This window comes from Helianthus annuus, chromosome 4, assembly GCF_002127325.2.
Source record: "Helianthus annuus cultivar XRQ/B chromosome 4, HanXRQr2.0-SUNRISE, whole genome shotgun sequence".
In the NCBI taxonomy this organism is placed as follows: domain Eukaryota; kingdom Viridiplantae; phylum Streptophyta; class Magnoliopsida; order Asterales; family Asteraceae; genus Helianthus; species Helianthus annuus.
The window spans coordinates 121,154,972-121,171,766 of NC_035436.2; positions in this window are offsets into that span (position 1 = coordinate 121,154,972).

Genomic DNA, 16,795 nt, shown 5'->3' on the forward strand with positions numbered 1-16,795 from the left:
TAAGCCCAAAAATTGGCGAACCTCAGTTGGGGTTTTGGGAGCTTCCCAATTCTTTATTGCTTCTATCTTGGACGGGTCTACATGAATGCCCTTCTCATTCACAACGTGACCAAGAAATTGTACTTCGCGAATCCAGAATTCGCATTTTGAGAACTTTGCATAAAGTCTCTCCTTTTTCAGTAGCTCCAAGATGGTTCTGAGGTGTTGCTCGTGCTCTTCTTTCGTCCGAGAGTAAATCAGGATATCATCGATAAATACAATCACAAATTTATCGAGATATGGTTTGCATACGCGGTTCATCAGATCCATGAAGACCGCTGGTGCATTCGTCAGCCCGAATGGCATCACAAGAAACTCGTAATGCCCATAGCGTGTTCTGAATGCAGTCTTTGGTACGCTCTCCTCTTGGATTCTCAGCTGGTGGTATCCAGACCGAAGGTCGATCTTGGAATAATAGCTTGACCCTTGTAACTGGTCAAACAAGTCGTCAATCCTCGGTAGTGGGTACCGATTCTTGATCGTTAGCTTGTTCAGTTCCCTGTAATCGATACACATCCGCATGGTTCCATCCTTTTTCTTCACGAACAGAACTGGAGCTCCCCATGGCGAGAAGCTTGGCCTTATGAATCCTTTATCCAACAACTCCTGGAGTTGTGTAGATAGTTCTTGCATTTCGGATGGCGCAAGTCTATACGGTGCCTTGGCTACAGGAGCAGCTCCCGGAACCAAGTCTATACGGAATTCGACTTGTCGTTGCGGAGGTAGTCCTGGCAGATCCTCAGGGAACACATCAGGAAATTCCTTCACCACAGGAATGTCTTCGAGTTTCGGCTCCACAGCCTTCTTGTCTATTACGTGTGCTAGGAAGGCAACACATCCTTTCCTTAAGCACTTCTGTGCCTTCATGCAACTGATGATTCGAAGAGGCGCGTCTCGTTTTTCTCCATGCACGATGAGAGTTTCACCATTCGCTAAAGGGACGCGAATGATCTTCTCATGACAAATGACTTCAGCTTTGTTCTTGGACAGCCAGTCCATTCCGACTACTACATCAAAGCTACCCAATTGAATAGGTAAGAGGTCGATGCTAAACCTTCGCTCACCAAGTTCTAGTGTGCAGTTTCTAACAACTTCGCCTGATTCAACAAGTTTTCCATTGGCTAATTCTATGGAATATGGAACTTCTAATCTACTAGATTCTATTCCGAGCATGCATTTAAATTCCACAGACATGAAGCTATAATCGGCGCCAGTGTCAAATAATATGGATGCAAAGTGATTGTTAATGAGAAACGTACCGGTGACCACGTTAGGGTCCTCGCGTGCGTTCTTTGCTTCAATCACAAATGCCCGAGCCTGAGCATTGTCTTTCTTTGGGCAGTCTCTCATGAAATGATCGTTGCTTCCACACTTGAAGCATCCTTGGTTTCGCCCTTTCCCGTTATCATTCTTGTTACCAGCACCGTTTCCTTTTTCATTCTTTCCCTTGCTCCAACAGTCTTCTATTCGATGACCCAATCTACCACACTTGTCGCACCTTGGAATGCGACAAGCTCCATCATGATGATACTTGCATTTTTGGCACTTAGGCATGGTGCCTTGGTATCCTTTGGCTGAATTCGCCTCCTTAGAGGGGTTGGTGTCACGTTTCTTGTTGGAACCCTTGCTGTTGCGAGTTGCTTGAGTCAGAGTCGAATGCTTCCTCTTCTTGTCACCGGACGACTCAACATGTGTCTCGGTCTTCTCTGTTGGGTTCAACGATAACTTCTCCATACGAACACAATCCTCAGTAAGACTGACAGCCAGAGTTACAGCCTCAGTGATTGTTTGTGGTTTGGCCGACGTCACCATGCCACGAAATTCTGGGGCCAATCCCCAAATGTAGCGTTCAACGCGCTTGAATTCGGGAGTCACCATGTAAGGAATCACCCTAGACAAATCATGGAACCTCCTAGTATACCCAGTGATGTCAGCTCCTACCATAGTCAAGTGCCAGAACTCTGTCTCCAACCTTTGGAGTTCGGCACGAGAGCAATACTTCTCTCTCATCTTCTCCTTCAATTCATCCCAAGTCATGCCGTATGCAGCCTCATCGCCCAGCGTTTGAACTTGGAAATTCCACCATGTCAGTGCTTCGTCGACAAACAGCCCAGTAGCAAAAGTGACTTACTGATCTGCGGTACACTTGCTCATGCGGATTGTGGCTTCAGTCTTTTCCGTCCAACGCACAAAGGCTACTGCTCCTCCAGTGCCATCGTAGTTCATAGGTTTGCAGTCGAGGAACTGCTTGAAGGTGCAGCCTTGAACTGCGTTTCCACCGGACGAATCTCCATGTCCGTTACGCCTGGCACTGCTTGGCCCTCCACTGTCTTGGGTACGGTTCGCCTCGTACTGGGCGATAGCAGCAGAAATTCTCTCTTCCAGTAGAGCGTTCAGCTCTTCAGCAGTTTTTGGTAGTGGGGGAGGAGGAGGTTGATCATCATTGCGAGCATTCACAGCTTTCCTGGGTGCCATGTTCTGACAGAACACAACACAGCAGGGTTAGGCATTTGTTTTGACGTCGTCATACTGGACAGTAGTAGTATATATTCACAGGTATATACCACATAATTAACATCAAATAATTATTACTCTAGCAGAGTACTTAGTAGGCTTGTACTGAGGGAATCTATACGTGACAAGACTTGCTGTGATTTCTGTGCACTGAATTCCATAATTATGTATGCATCCATAATTACGTAACTCCTTGCACAGTCCGCACAGTTCGTTTCATCCTCGTATCTCTTCCTTCAGATGGGCCATCGTTGCAGGCAAAGTCACGTATACCTGTGACATTCTACATCTAGTATATGCTAATTATCACACATAATTGCACGTAATTTCTCAGTTAAGACAAGTGCTACTCCTGTGCACCCTAAGTCTCGTAGTGTCTTTTCTAGACTCGTGTAATCAGTTTCAGGTAGTGGATGTCGCGGGACGTTTTATGCAATGAAAACTCTTTGAAAATTGTTTTCGTGATAGGATCCTAGAGATTGTAGACTAGACTCGAGAAGGAATCCTGGTTCACTACAACCTGGCTCTAATACCAATCTGTCACACCCCTTTCTGCGGCGGAAGCACGAGGTGTGATCATGAAAGGTTCTCATTGCATACGAAAGGTAAACATATTACATGCTCATGAAAATTAACTTCAAATACCATAACTTGAAATCATAAGTTAGCGTTTACAACGCGAGTTAACATAAAACATTGTCTTAAAAGGTTTACACTTTATTTAAAGACAAACACAAGCGACATCCACGAGCATAAGAGAGACCACGCGCACATCCATCCTAGTTACCTGAAATACATGTGAGTTTTGGAAAAACGTCAACATAATGTTGGTGTGAATTCATGCCGTTTTGTTTTGCACTTTTGTACACTTTGTATGAAAACATATTTTGTGAATAAATCGAGTTTTCATTAAATCCAGTTTCATGTGTACACCACGTACTCATGTATGATTCAAATTCTTCTAGAGTACCCCACGTACTCAAGTATAATCCATGCTTTTCTTGAGTACCCCATGTACTCAAGTATTCATCAAGTTTTAGAATGGTATGAGTTTTTATGTAAATTAAGTATTCCTGTATGTATCAGGATTGTTAATGGGTTGCAAAGCCATTAACATGTGACACGACATAGGAAGTCACCAAACCTTAGGCATTTAATTGGTATATTCTGAGACACAAAAGCACTACTCGATACTCGCCCTCATCGAGAGTGTGGCTGCCCGGCACCCGTTAGATCTAACCTTTTGTTCTGCGGTCTAGGTATATTGTTGATTAATGGTGCTTCTGTACCCTATTCGTGACACGATTCCTCGCATCATTTTTCATAGCGCATCCTTCTTGGTACTCGTTTCTCACCAAGCGCGCTTCTCATATTCTTATTTCACTACACACTTGGTACTCGTTCTCACCAAGTGCGCTTCTCATTTTCTTATTTCACAACACACTTGGTACTCGTTCTCACCAAGTGCGCTTCTTGTATTCTTATATCGCTACACACTTGGTACTCGTTCTCACCAAGTGTGCTTTTTATATATTCATACCATTTGTTAAACATAAAAAAAATGTTGTAACATGTATTTCACCCCCGAAGTTATAAAACTGAAAACAGTTAAGAGAAAAGGGGGAGCATGAACTCACAACTTTGCGTTCCTGTGCGTCGTAAACTTCACCGGGTTTGCTTATTTAACGTCGTAACCTATACGCGTTTTCTTAACGTTAGTCACTAGACTTGCGTCGCACAAGTTCAGTCACTCACTTTTGTATTCGTATTGTCGTGTTAAAAATATTTCATATTTTTAACTAAGTATCTTACTTATATTATTTTTCGCAAATTAATATAAGTATCTTGTGTTTTGCACTTTGCACCCGAATTATGTGTCTTGTATATTGTATGTGTATTTTCATGTTTATACTCCTCATGAGTATTTAGTGTATTTTTACGTCTTAATACGCTAGCACGTATAACACATACTATATACACTTAGCACAGAAGTTGGTGACAAAATAATATATATTTTTCTCTCAAAAATATACATACTTATATCCATTTTTATTCTTGAAGAAATCCTCATTTCTTATCACCAAAAATTAGGGAAACCTTGGTAATACTCGTAAATACATTTTTAGGGAATAAGTTTCTCAAAAACTTATATTTTTCTAAGTGTCAAAATTTATAAAAATTTAAAATTTATAAAAATTTTGGCAGAGTTTCCCCTAAAAATGGAGGTTTCCCATGTTTTCAAAACATGTGTTTATTTTCTTTTAAATCGTCAACAATCATCAACAACACTTATCAACAATAATCATCCACAAATATCACTAATTTCTCCATTTCATGAACTTGGTTATTTACTAGAATTGTGTAGTAACTTAGTAGCACATTTAGTAAGTCTTGTTATCTTTAAAAATAAGTTTAGTTTCTTAAAAACCTTATTTCCAAAGAATATAAAGTTTCACAACTTCTAGTCGGTTTTTACGAAAATTATTTCTTTGTTAAAACTTTTGTTACACAAGTGTCCATACACTTGTTTGTTCACAAAAATCACTTTTGTTTGTGTAAGATCCGGTTTAGGACATGTGGTTTCTTTTGACGCTTGGTCTTTTGAAAATACCACTTGTAGATTCATAGATCGGCTAGTTTTAAACACTATTTTACAAGTAAAAATACTTTTACACAAGTTCATGTTTCTCGTGTGGTAGAGTTTCACCTTTTAACCCTTGTACCGTCCGAAACAAGCTTATGTCAAGATCTATGATCTTAACAAAGTCGGGTTAAACGGTGATCCGAGCTACCACAACGTAGATCGGGCCTAAATAACCACAAATTTTAATTACTACAACCTTTACACAATTTATGAGCTTTTAACCAACCATACTTGTATTTTTAGTAAACTTTAAAGCTTCATCTTGTAGGATTTCGAGTTTTAACCGTTTCTTATCATATTAACCACTTCAGATTAGTACAAGTATGAGTTTTAAGTGTTATACCTCTAGCTCAGGGCTAGGGAAGATTCTATGCGAAGAATGAGTGGATAAAAGCAAGATAACGAGGTCCTTCGCTTTCCGTTTGCTACAAGATAACGAGGTTCATCTTGTATGTGCTTGGAATATGGAGGATGGAACTCGAAAATGGTTGAAGAGATAGAGGGGGGTTCGGCCGTGAATGGTGGAGCAAGGGAGGAGTGTTGTGGTGTTGAGTGGTGAAATGGTGATGGTTATATATATAGTGTACTCAAGATCCTTCCATATCTTATGTAATCTTATAAAATCTAAATAATATCTAAGCAAGATCTTATGAAATCTAGTGAATCCAAGCAAGATCTTTGATGGATATTGTAGGATCTTGTGTACTTATAATATTCGAGAGAAATCTATGCAAGATCTTTCCATATGTTTTGAAATCTCATAAAATCTAACTAATATCAAAATGAATCAAAGTGAATCTAAGTAGATTGTGCAAGATCATGCGATATCTTGGCAAATATTTGGTGGGGGCCACCCCCATGTGACCGTCCACTATTAAGGGGGGGGGGGGTAATGGGTAAATTCCACTCTAATTTTATAACAAGTTAGCTTTCAAGTGCAACTTTTAGGGACTTGTTGTGTTATTATGCTATAAGAGGTGTTATGGTGTTCGGGGACCATAACTAGTTCAGAAACATTAAAACAATGCTTCTAGTACTATTTTTTTATGTTCCGGGTAATGTCCGGTTGTTCGGTTAGACACCGATTCGTTTAAGTGCTAAATTACACTTTCTAGTGTCTTTTATGTACCCTTTTTGTACCCTTTCGATTCCCAACACTTGGGGAAATATTCTGGATAATAAAACAACAATTTTTACATAATATTTGAGTGCCAAAATGCTGAATTATTGCTGAATTACATAAATTCTGCACTTAAAGTGCGTTTCGGGTGCTTTTAGTGCGTATTTTTGCTTTCGCAATATCTATAAATTAAACCCTTATATGTATTCTTGTCGTAGGACCTACACCTAGGCCTCCATTCTAATGTCTGACTGCTTTCTGCAGTTCTGTTGACACATCGTGTCTTACCGGTGAGTTTACTTAGTATTTTTGACGCAACGCTCTTGTTTATGCATAAAGCAGTATTCTGTAGTATACAACGCGCATGAATTCACTTGCTTAACATCAAATCAGTCAATGCTGATACTTAAGCACATAATTGCAGTCATTAAATAATGATTAAAGTGTACGGAAATTACCGGTTTTGTGCCAGTTGTCACATCCAAGACATTCCTCGGAGGATACTGTAATTGCTATTGCTCCCTTGGCTTCGAGGTTGGCTTCATGGATGATGTATAACAATCCTTAGCCTCCTGCTGATCACTGTCGATCTTGATTATTCCCCATGGGCTAGGGAGTTTCACACATTGATGATAGGTGGATGGGACTGCTTTCATATCATGTATCCAGGGCCTGCCAAGGATAACATTGCAACAAGATAAACAGTCAATAAAACAAAATTTTTGATAATTATGTAATCCTTCCACGTAGATTGGGAGTTTGATGTCCCCCAGAGTTTTCTTCGTTTCTCCACTGAATCCTACAAGCACGGAGGATCTTGGTGTGATGTCTGATTCTGGAATACCCATTTTCTTCAGAACATCAAGCTGGATAATGTTCACTGAGCTTCCTCCATCGATAAGGATCCTGCGGACAAAATGGTTAGAGATAAAGAGAGTAATAACCAAACTATCATGATGAGGATCCTGAATGTTAATGCGATCCTCCTCATCAAACGTTATCCTCTTCCCCTCTGAGACACTTGATGTCCTAATAGGTCTTTCTCCATTATCCATTTTTGACTCCTTTGCATGCCTTTTGGCCGCCGAGAAGGATGTACCACAGATGTCTGATCCTCCGGAAATAAAGTTGATCACTTGTGCATTTGCCGGAGGTGCTGGAGCCTTTTCAGGGATCTTTTCAGGATCCTGAGTCCTTTGCTTTTTTCTTCCCAACAATTCTTTTAGGTGCCCCTTGCTTAACAGATATCCAATTTCTTTTCTTAAAGCTATGCATTCTTCAGTTAGGTGCCCGAAATCCTCATGGTATGCACACCATTTTGACTTGTATTTAGTCCCGGATGGTTTATCATTCTTCCTGGGCCACCTAGCTTTTTCACCTAGATTCTGCATTGCAAGGATTAGTTCATGATTATCAACGGAAAAACAGTATTCTGAGATTGGAGGATAATCTTCATCATCCTCTTCTTGGTCAACAGCATGCACATTCTGGTTCTCATTTCTATGGTAGGATTTAAATTTGTTGTTCTTGAAGGAGGATCCTTGCTTCTCCTGTTTTGAGGATCCTACTTGTCTCTCCTGGATCCTCTTGTCATCCTCTAGCCGGATGAACCTGAGTGCCCGAGTCCTTACTTCATCTAGATTCCTGCATGGTGTCATAACAAGATCATCATAGAATAATGAATCCTTAAGCAGTCCCATTTTGAAGGCTTCAACAGCCGTAGCCATATCCATGTTGGGAATGTCCAAGGATTCTTTACTAAATTTAGTTATATAATCCCTTAATGATTCATTATGACCTTGAGTTACCCTATATAAATCACTGGTTAATCTTTCAAATTTTCTACTACAAGAGAATTGGTTATTGAATAAATTAACTAAATTAGCAAATGAAGTAATAGAGTAAGGGGGAAGACTTAGCAGCCACTTAAGAGCTGATCCAGTGAGAGTGGATCCAAATCCTTTACATAGGCATGCTTCCTTCAACTTTTCTGGGATAGGATTGATCTCCATCCTCTCCCTGTATTGTGCTATGTGTTCCTCCGGATCCGTTGTACCATCATACAGCTTCATAGTAGGGATATGGAACCTTTTGGGTACCTCTGCATCACAAATTGGTGGTGCAAAGCGAGATACCTTGTGGCTTCCATCTGCAATCTCAGGGATAGGCTTGACTACCCCTGGAACACTTGAGATCATATCTTTTAGCTTCTGCAATTCCCTGGCCATAGCATGAATGATACCTGTATCCTGCATGAATCCATGGTTAGTGGTAAGATAATTATTTAAAGTGTTACCTCCTATTGGGTTCAAGTTAGTGAATCGATATTGCTGGGATTCTGGAATAACGGAGGGACCAGTGGAAGCAATGGTCTGCATTGGAATGAAGTCCCCTTGATGGACATCTAGATTTCCTGTTTGCAAACTTTTTAGGGATCCTGGCATTTGGAAGGATCCTGGTATCTGGAAGGATCCTGCTATCTGGGATGATCCTGGAACGAAGGAGGATCCTTGAACCTGGAATGATCCTGGAACAAAGGAGGATCCTTGACCCTGGGATGATCCTGGAACAAAGTAGGATCCTTGACCTTGGGATGATCCTGGAACAAAGTAGGATCCTTGAAACTGCTGTGCTCCCGGATAGGCTCCCGAATTCATGAAGGATCCCGTATGCTGGGGATAGGATCCTGCCGGCTGAAAGTGTGAGCCTGATGCCTGAGTCATTGCTGTCGATCCGAGGTGCAATCCTCTTGATTCTCCCATAATTTGCACGTCTGGAATTCCCGATGGCTGAGAAGTGATCATTGGAGTATCAAAGCTCAAGGATTTGGGCATCAGTGGGGAATGATCCTCTGCCGTTCTCTTTTGTCTTTTGAGATCTCCAATTTCCCTGAGGATCCTATCATTAGTTTCATCCTGCCGCTGCATACGATCCTTCATCTGCAAAATCAAAGTAAATACATCACTAGTACTGGGAATATAAGAATTCATAGCAGAAGAAGATGGAGGTTTAGAGTTAGTAGGAGTTTGTCTCTTCTCAGCATTCTTCTGGGATCCTGCCGGTGGGGGAGGCAGAGTGTTCTGAGATGAGGTGACTGCAGACATCGCCGTGGACATGTTTTTCAATGATGAAGCCATGTAATTCTCTGAAATGATTTCAAACAACCGGTTTTCTTATGAATGAAGCACCAATTGCCCCACGGTGGGCGCCAAACTGTTTTGGTCAAAAATCACACAAGGATAATGTAACCAAACTTTATGTAAACGGGGTATGATGCTTGGTTAATTATAAAAGTAAAGGATCACTTTTGTGAGAAATATGCAAAGACACAATGATTTATACGAGGAAAAAGCCCTTGATCAATGTATGATCTCCGGCATAAAAAACCTCGGGTGATGGCAACTACCGATCACCAACTTCAATATAAGAAAAATATAGTTACAACTTCGGATGATAATGAGCTGAGTACAAGGATCACTATAGTTTCGAGTGTCTAAGCGTGTGAGAATTGGCGTTGTGTGTTGTCGTGTGTTCTTCCAAATGAGGAAGAGTGGTATTTATACAAGTGTAGGTGACCTATTTTAGGTAAAAAGACTACTAATCAGCTCATTACCCCTTTAGAAGTAAAAGACAATCTAGCCTAAATTGCCGCCCATAAATCAAGCTAAGTTTCCATATCCTTTGCAACGTCTATCTTCGATTAAGCTCATGCTATAATTGTGAAGACGCGTCCCTTGATTATGATGCTAAGAGCGTATCCTGCTAGATGTTCCTACAAAATAACATTGTTTTAAACGAAGGTAACTGTTAGCATGAGGATCCTTTGATGGTCCATGATCCTGATCCTGAAGTCCTGATGAGGATCACTGTCTGCCAAAGAAACAAGGATCACTGGTTAGGATCACGTATAAGGATCACGTATAATAAAAATCCAGCCCTAACAGTAGGGTCAAAAGGTTTAAAGACAGAATCCGCCGGAAAGCAGTGACGAATCCGGTCGATCTCCGGATCAGTGAAGCAGCAGAGTTCCTTCGGAGAATCTTTGATAATTCCTTGGCTCTTTAGGGGACTATCTTTTTGGTGATCCTTAGCCGGTGAGGATCTTAAAACCATCTTGGCCATGGGTGATGATAAAGAAAAAAGGAACAGCGGAAGAAGATGAAGAGAGAAGGGAGAGAGAAGTACCTGATCAATCTTCGAATGAGGATTTAAAGGGTGTAACGCACGAATTTAAATGCCTCTTGATCCTTATCTCTAACTTTAATTTATAACAATGATTTTGCAGGCAAGTCATGTCGCTGATGTCAGACCAGCAACGGCTACTTAGATTCTAACGGCTATATATCCGTTAGTCAGTTCATTGGAGATAAGATCAAAAAATATAACTCGTTAATTTACATTTTACTCCTCATATTTTGGGGGCAATTGTTAGGGGAGGATTTTCCAATCCTAAGGATCACGGATCCTCAAGTACTTCCAGGATCACGGATCCTCAATTCTGTTTGAATTAAGGATCCTTAGAAGGTGTTGCAGGGTCAGGATCCAGGATCCTTATTGTTATCCTTACACTAACGGTTGTCTACATTGTATGTGAGCTTGTTTTGCAGGAGTATACGCATGGACCAAGTCTTACCGATATTCTTGGAGAATATGCCCTCAATATTCCGCACGTGCTTGGCCTTTGTGAACGTTATAGAGATCGTGGGAAGCTTGCACATTTAGCGGATAGTTAGTTATCTAGTTATTTCTAATTTTAAAAGGGGATAACAAGCTTAGATTAGAACATTCGGCTAAGTTAGCTAACACACACACTCGAAATAGCTCTCAACGGTTCAATTGGCGATTTCATACACATTGCACTCTAGTGATCCTTGTAACAAGCTTGTTATCATCCCAAGTTATAACAATCATTTGTTTAAATATAGTTGGTGATCGGTAGTTTCCATCACCCGAGGTTTTTTATGCCGGAGATCAACTCTTGATCAAGGGTTTTTTCCTCGTATAAATCCTTGTGTCACTTGTTCATTTCATTTGCTAGTTATTCATACAATTGTTCATTGATTCAAGCATCACACCTCACAACAAAAGATTTGGTTGTGTTATCCTAGCTTGATTTTTGACCAAAACAGGTATAAACTTGTAGCTTGTGCTAAACATGGTCAACCGTTTCATACAAAACTACGTACACTTATCGTTTGACTCGTCATTTAGACACTCGTAATGAAACTACGAATTAAGACGATGATACACCAGGGCTGGTTGTATTTCATTTCGGTATATTCTTGCAATACAATAATGTCAACACACTAATTTTATCCATTTGTTTGTTCGAAGGTTGACGGATCATTTTCATGTCACTATTACATTTGAGCTTGCTAATTCCGAGTTCATCTAACGGAGGCTATTGTTTCTGGAACTCATTTGCATTTTGTGCACGATTGTTTAGAGTTCTATTGGTCGAAACTCCTCTTATGTTGAACCCCTGGTAACTAAGTCACACTAGTTAATACGTCTGTACTTTGACATCAAATTCTGAAAACACATACCTTTTAACCATTGGGTTCTTAGTGTTGAAATATGTCCTTGCAGTCACCTGATACGAATAAGTCTTGATTTGATTTCGTGGTTATTCACTATGGTATTATACATATCCATCTACGCATAGCACTAAGGAGTTAACGTAGACTAAATTTCGAGGACGAAATTTTCTTAACAGGGGGGAGAATGTGACAATTGTCAAAATTTGCATATATCCGTACAATGATTAAACAGTAATTAGTGCCTTAATAACTATGCTGATCTAAATTAATGATATGAATGATTCCTGGTTATTGTCATATACATACATGTGCATCACATTTTGCATAATGTCATACCATTATTGCACACGATACTCTATTGACTCAAATGATGCACGAAACAAAGATGGCACAGTTATCAGACAAAGCAGAAAGTTTCTGACGGAGTTCAGTACATAGACAGACATGGTATTGAGACACAGAATGAGCCAAAAACCAAGAGTTACATTACTATAGTGTGTAGGAAAGTAAGGATCACAAAACTGCCTTCCTAGTGATAGTTTAAGTGTTGGAAAGTGCCTAAAACTCATAGAAACTGCAGAATTCAGCAAAATTAAGTATTTAAAGAACTTAATATCATGCAGAAATATGGTTAAATGGTCCTGAATACTTTCCTAAGTGTCGGGAATCAAAACTATCACGAAAGGTAACATAAAGCACACTAAACTGCATAGTTTAGCACCTTAACGAACCGGTAACCAACCGAACAACCGGACACTACACGAAACACCAAATTTTCACTAGAAGCATTGTTTTGACACTTTCGAGCTAGTTATGGTCCCCGAACATCATAACACACTATATAACATACTAATAACTAAGCACCCTAACTAAAACACTTATATTTCAACTATGAACTAACTATCCCATTACAAGCTAGCCTATACCCCCCCCCAACCTATTCACGGCTAGAAGGTGGTCCCCACCATAGATTTTATTTGGATTATTTATTGGATCTTGTTATAACTTTTAAAAACATATTAACCAATGGGCTAGAAGATGTTGGAAGTTTATTTATAATACCCATTAGTGCCATCTCTTTCATTTCTTCACAAAACAACAACACTTGAACTCCTTTCCTCTCTTCCTTTACCTACGGCCAAGATCAACACCATACCACCATCATTTTTCACTTCAAATCCATCCATTCTCTAGTGATATTAAGGTCTAAGGAGCTTGTTTAAGGAGCTAGGAGCCATTGGAAAGTGAAGGACCTCTTGCAAGTGCTATTAACCACCTCATCTTCATCTTGTGATCATCCCTAGCCTTGAGCTAGTAGTAAGATCATCTACACTCCATTTTACATCTTATTAAGTTGGTTAAAAGATGTTACAAGTAAAGAATCATGAAGAACACTAATGATCAAGAACATAAATCTTGAACATAAGCTTAAAAATCGTAAGAAATCATGTTGTTAAGTGTTATTATGCTTCTTGATGGTTGATTATTTGTGTTTATGATGTTAAACATCATATGATCTTGTTAGATGGTGATTAAAGACATAATCTAGCAAGATGAGAGGATGATTATGTTGTAAATCAATAGATCATCCTTGTGTAAATCATGAACTTGAAGTGTAAATTGTTTTTCTTGAAAAATGATGATCAAAGTGAATATAAAGTCTTGTAAACCTATGATTTTAAAAATGATTTTTCAAGAAACCAAGTTTAAAACACAAGATTTACATAAACTTGGTTCTTAAAGAAATTAATCACATTTTTAGTGGTTAATCAAGTGTAGAAATATATATTTAACAAGAAAAACTCAAGAAGAAATATTTTTAGAAAATTTATTTACAAGTTGTAAACATCTAACTTCTTCAATAATGATGTTTTTAAATAAACAATCACACTTTAAAGGGTAACTAAGCCTACTAAACACACTAGTAAGTTACTACAAATTTTTGTAAATTTTCAAGTTCATGAAGTAGTGATTATGGCATGATTTTGGCAAATTGGTAAGTGTTATTTTATTTGTTGTTGATTGTGGTGATTTATAAAAGAAAATGATATGCTTTGAAAGTATGGATACCTCCATTTTAAGGGGAAACTATGGCAAAATTTTTCTAGAAAATAAACACTTAAAAAATATTTTTAAACAAATATTTACAAGTATATTTTAAACCATGAATTTTTATACAAAGCTTGCCATAATTTTTGTTACAAAAATTATAAATATTGGAGGTTGGTTTTTGATAATAAAAGTGACTAAATATGTATTTAGGAAAATATATATTTAGATGTCACCTAGTGTGTGATTATTTGTATATTATGTGTATTAGTTATATTATTTTAGGACTTGAAATAATATAACTCACCAAAATACCAGAATTTGCAATACAAAATATTACCAAAAATTCCAAGAAATGAATATATAAATTATACCCAAAATATTGGAGAAACCGAACAAGGAATATAACTCACACAAATATTCCGAAATTTAATTCATGAGTTTACTTTGGTAAATTGTATTTTGGACACCAAGAAAAAAATATGATTTTTATAATTATTACAAAATTATATCATATTTTGACAAGGAGAAAATATTATTTTTGAGTAAATAAAAATATATATGTTTTCTTGAAACTATTAGAAGATACATTATTTTTGGGAGAAAATATATATTTTCTTAAATAAATATAGAATACATTATTTATGAGTGAAAAATGGATTTATATATATATATATATATATATATATATATATATATATATATATTCTAAGTTAAACTTGAAAATATATTATTTTTTAGGATTAAATTAAAATACAATTATTTTTGCCAAGGGAAAAATTATAAATAATTTTTCTATGTAAGATTTCTTAAAATACATATTTTGAGAATATATATTGATGAATTTTTATTAAGAGTAATAGTCCGGAAAAATAAATACAAAAATTAAGTATAAGATAATAAACACAATAAAAATACGTATTCTCATACGTATAAACATACACCGGAATACACCACCGATACTTGGCAAAATATACAAGTTTTAGAACACGGGTATGAATACACTCATCCTTGGGGAGATTATACATGTACAAATACTCAAATGTGACAAGTTAAAATATATTATTTTAACTAATATTCTAAAATTTAATAAGAGTAAACTGCCATTTTGGTCCCTGTGGTTTGGGCACTTTTGCCATTTTAGTCGAAATCTCAAACTTTTTAAATCTAGGTCCCTATGGTTTCACTTTTGTTGTCATTTTAGTCCAAAATTCAAAAACCCTCTTTTTTTACTGTTACAACCTGCCTATTTTATCATTTTGTTCAGGGGCATTTTTGTCCATTGTAGATTTATTATAACTGATTATTGATTAAAAATTATAAAACCCAAATCCTCTGTCACCATCTTCTTCATTTCAACCCATTTTCAGCCTGCACATATGTATCATTGATTATACGAAATTCAGATCTGAAGTTACAAAACAAATAACCGACTCAAAACACAACATCAGAACCGATCAAAATTCAAATCGAACACTCATCATCTTCAACATCAAAAGTATACAAAATGTATAATTGATTATATGAGATCCAAATCTGGAGGACTCAAAAACTCAACATCAAAACCGATCAAAATTCAAATCAAACACTTATCCAATCTACAGATGTCAAACAAACAATAACAAAATCAAATCAAATGAATTTGTAGTGACCAATATGAAAACATAAAGATCCAGATCTGGAGGACTCATGAACCGAAAAAAATAAGTATAAATAAATCAAGGACTCTGAATCAAGTATAAATACCAACCACCACCACTTCTATTTTCAGATAACCTCCACCTCCATTCTCCGGCCATCACCACCACCAACATAACATGAAACCTCTGAAATCTTTTCCGACGACCACCACAACACCCCCACTACCTCTGATTCACTTCAACAGTGAAAATCCCACCAAATGCAGCCACCGCCGCCACCCTTTTCACCCTTTTCAACAGTGAAAATGGCACGAAGATAGCGATGGTGTGATCTGGTGCTTCTTTGATGCCGGATTTTTGGGGATTTAGGGTTTGAGGGGTGAGGAAGGAGGTGAGGTCGAGGAGAGTGAGGGTGGAGTAGTGGAAGCCGTAGTAGGGGTTGGGGTCGAGGTGGAGGATGGATTTTCGGGCAGACCGATGACGATAAGGGGTGAGGAAGGAGGTGAGGTCTGGTAGGGTTTGAGGGGTGAGGAAGGAGGTGAGGTTTGGTATTTATTTCAAAACAAAATGACCATTTATCCTTGAGAAAAAGACAAAATAGCAGGATTTTATAAGAGAAATATGACCTGATTTCACTTTTGGACCAAAATGGCAATAAAACCGAAACCACAGGGACCCAGATGCAAAACGTTTGAGTTTTGGACTAAAGTGGCAAAAGTAACCAAACCTCGGGGACCAAAATGGCAGTTTACTCATTTAATAAATATAATTTAAGTTAAAATATTTATTATTTTAACAAATAATTATATACTTGGAATAACATTGATGACACAAAGAAACGTAACTAAAAAAAATACTAAATAAGACCAAGGTCAAGGCACGACCCACTCGTCTAATAAACCGTAGCACGTTTGTAGGTAGTCGTGCAATTGAGAAGAAGCTTTGGGTTATTTGATTGAAGAACGCAAGACTGTGAGTTCATGTCCTCCTTTTCTTTTAACTATTTTCAGTTTTATAACTTCCGGGGTGAAGTACATGTGACAAATTGTTTACAAACATTCACATGTGGTATTGTTAGCTAAGGAATGTACTGTTAGATCATGTGAATTGGTAGGCGAGTAACTAAAGACCATTAATCCTTGTTTAAGGACCGAAGGGCATGAATGATAGATCTATTTGGTGTTGTGAGCCCCACCAATGAGCCCGCGGGTTGGACCATGAGGTGACTATGTCTTCCAACCGGAGCCCC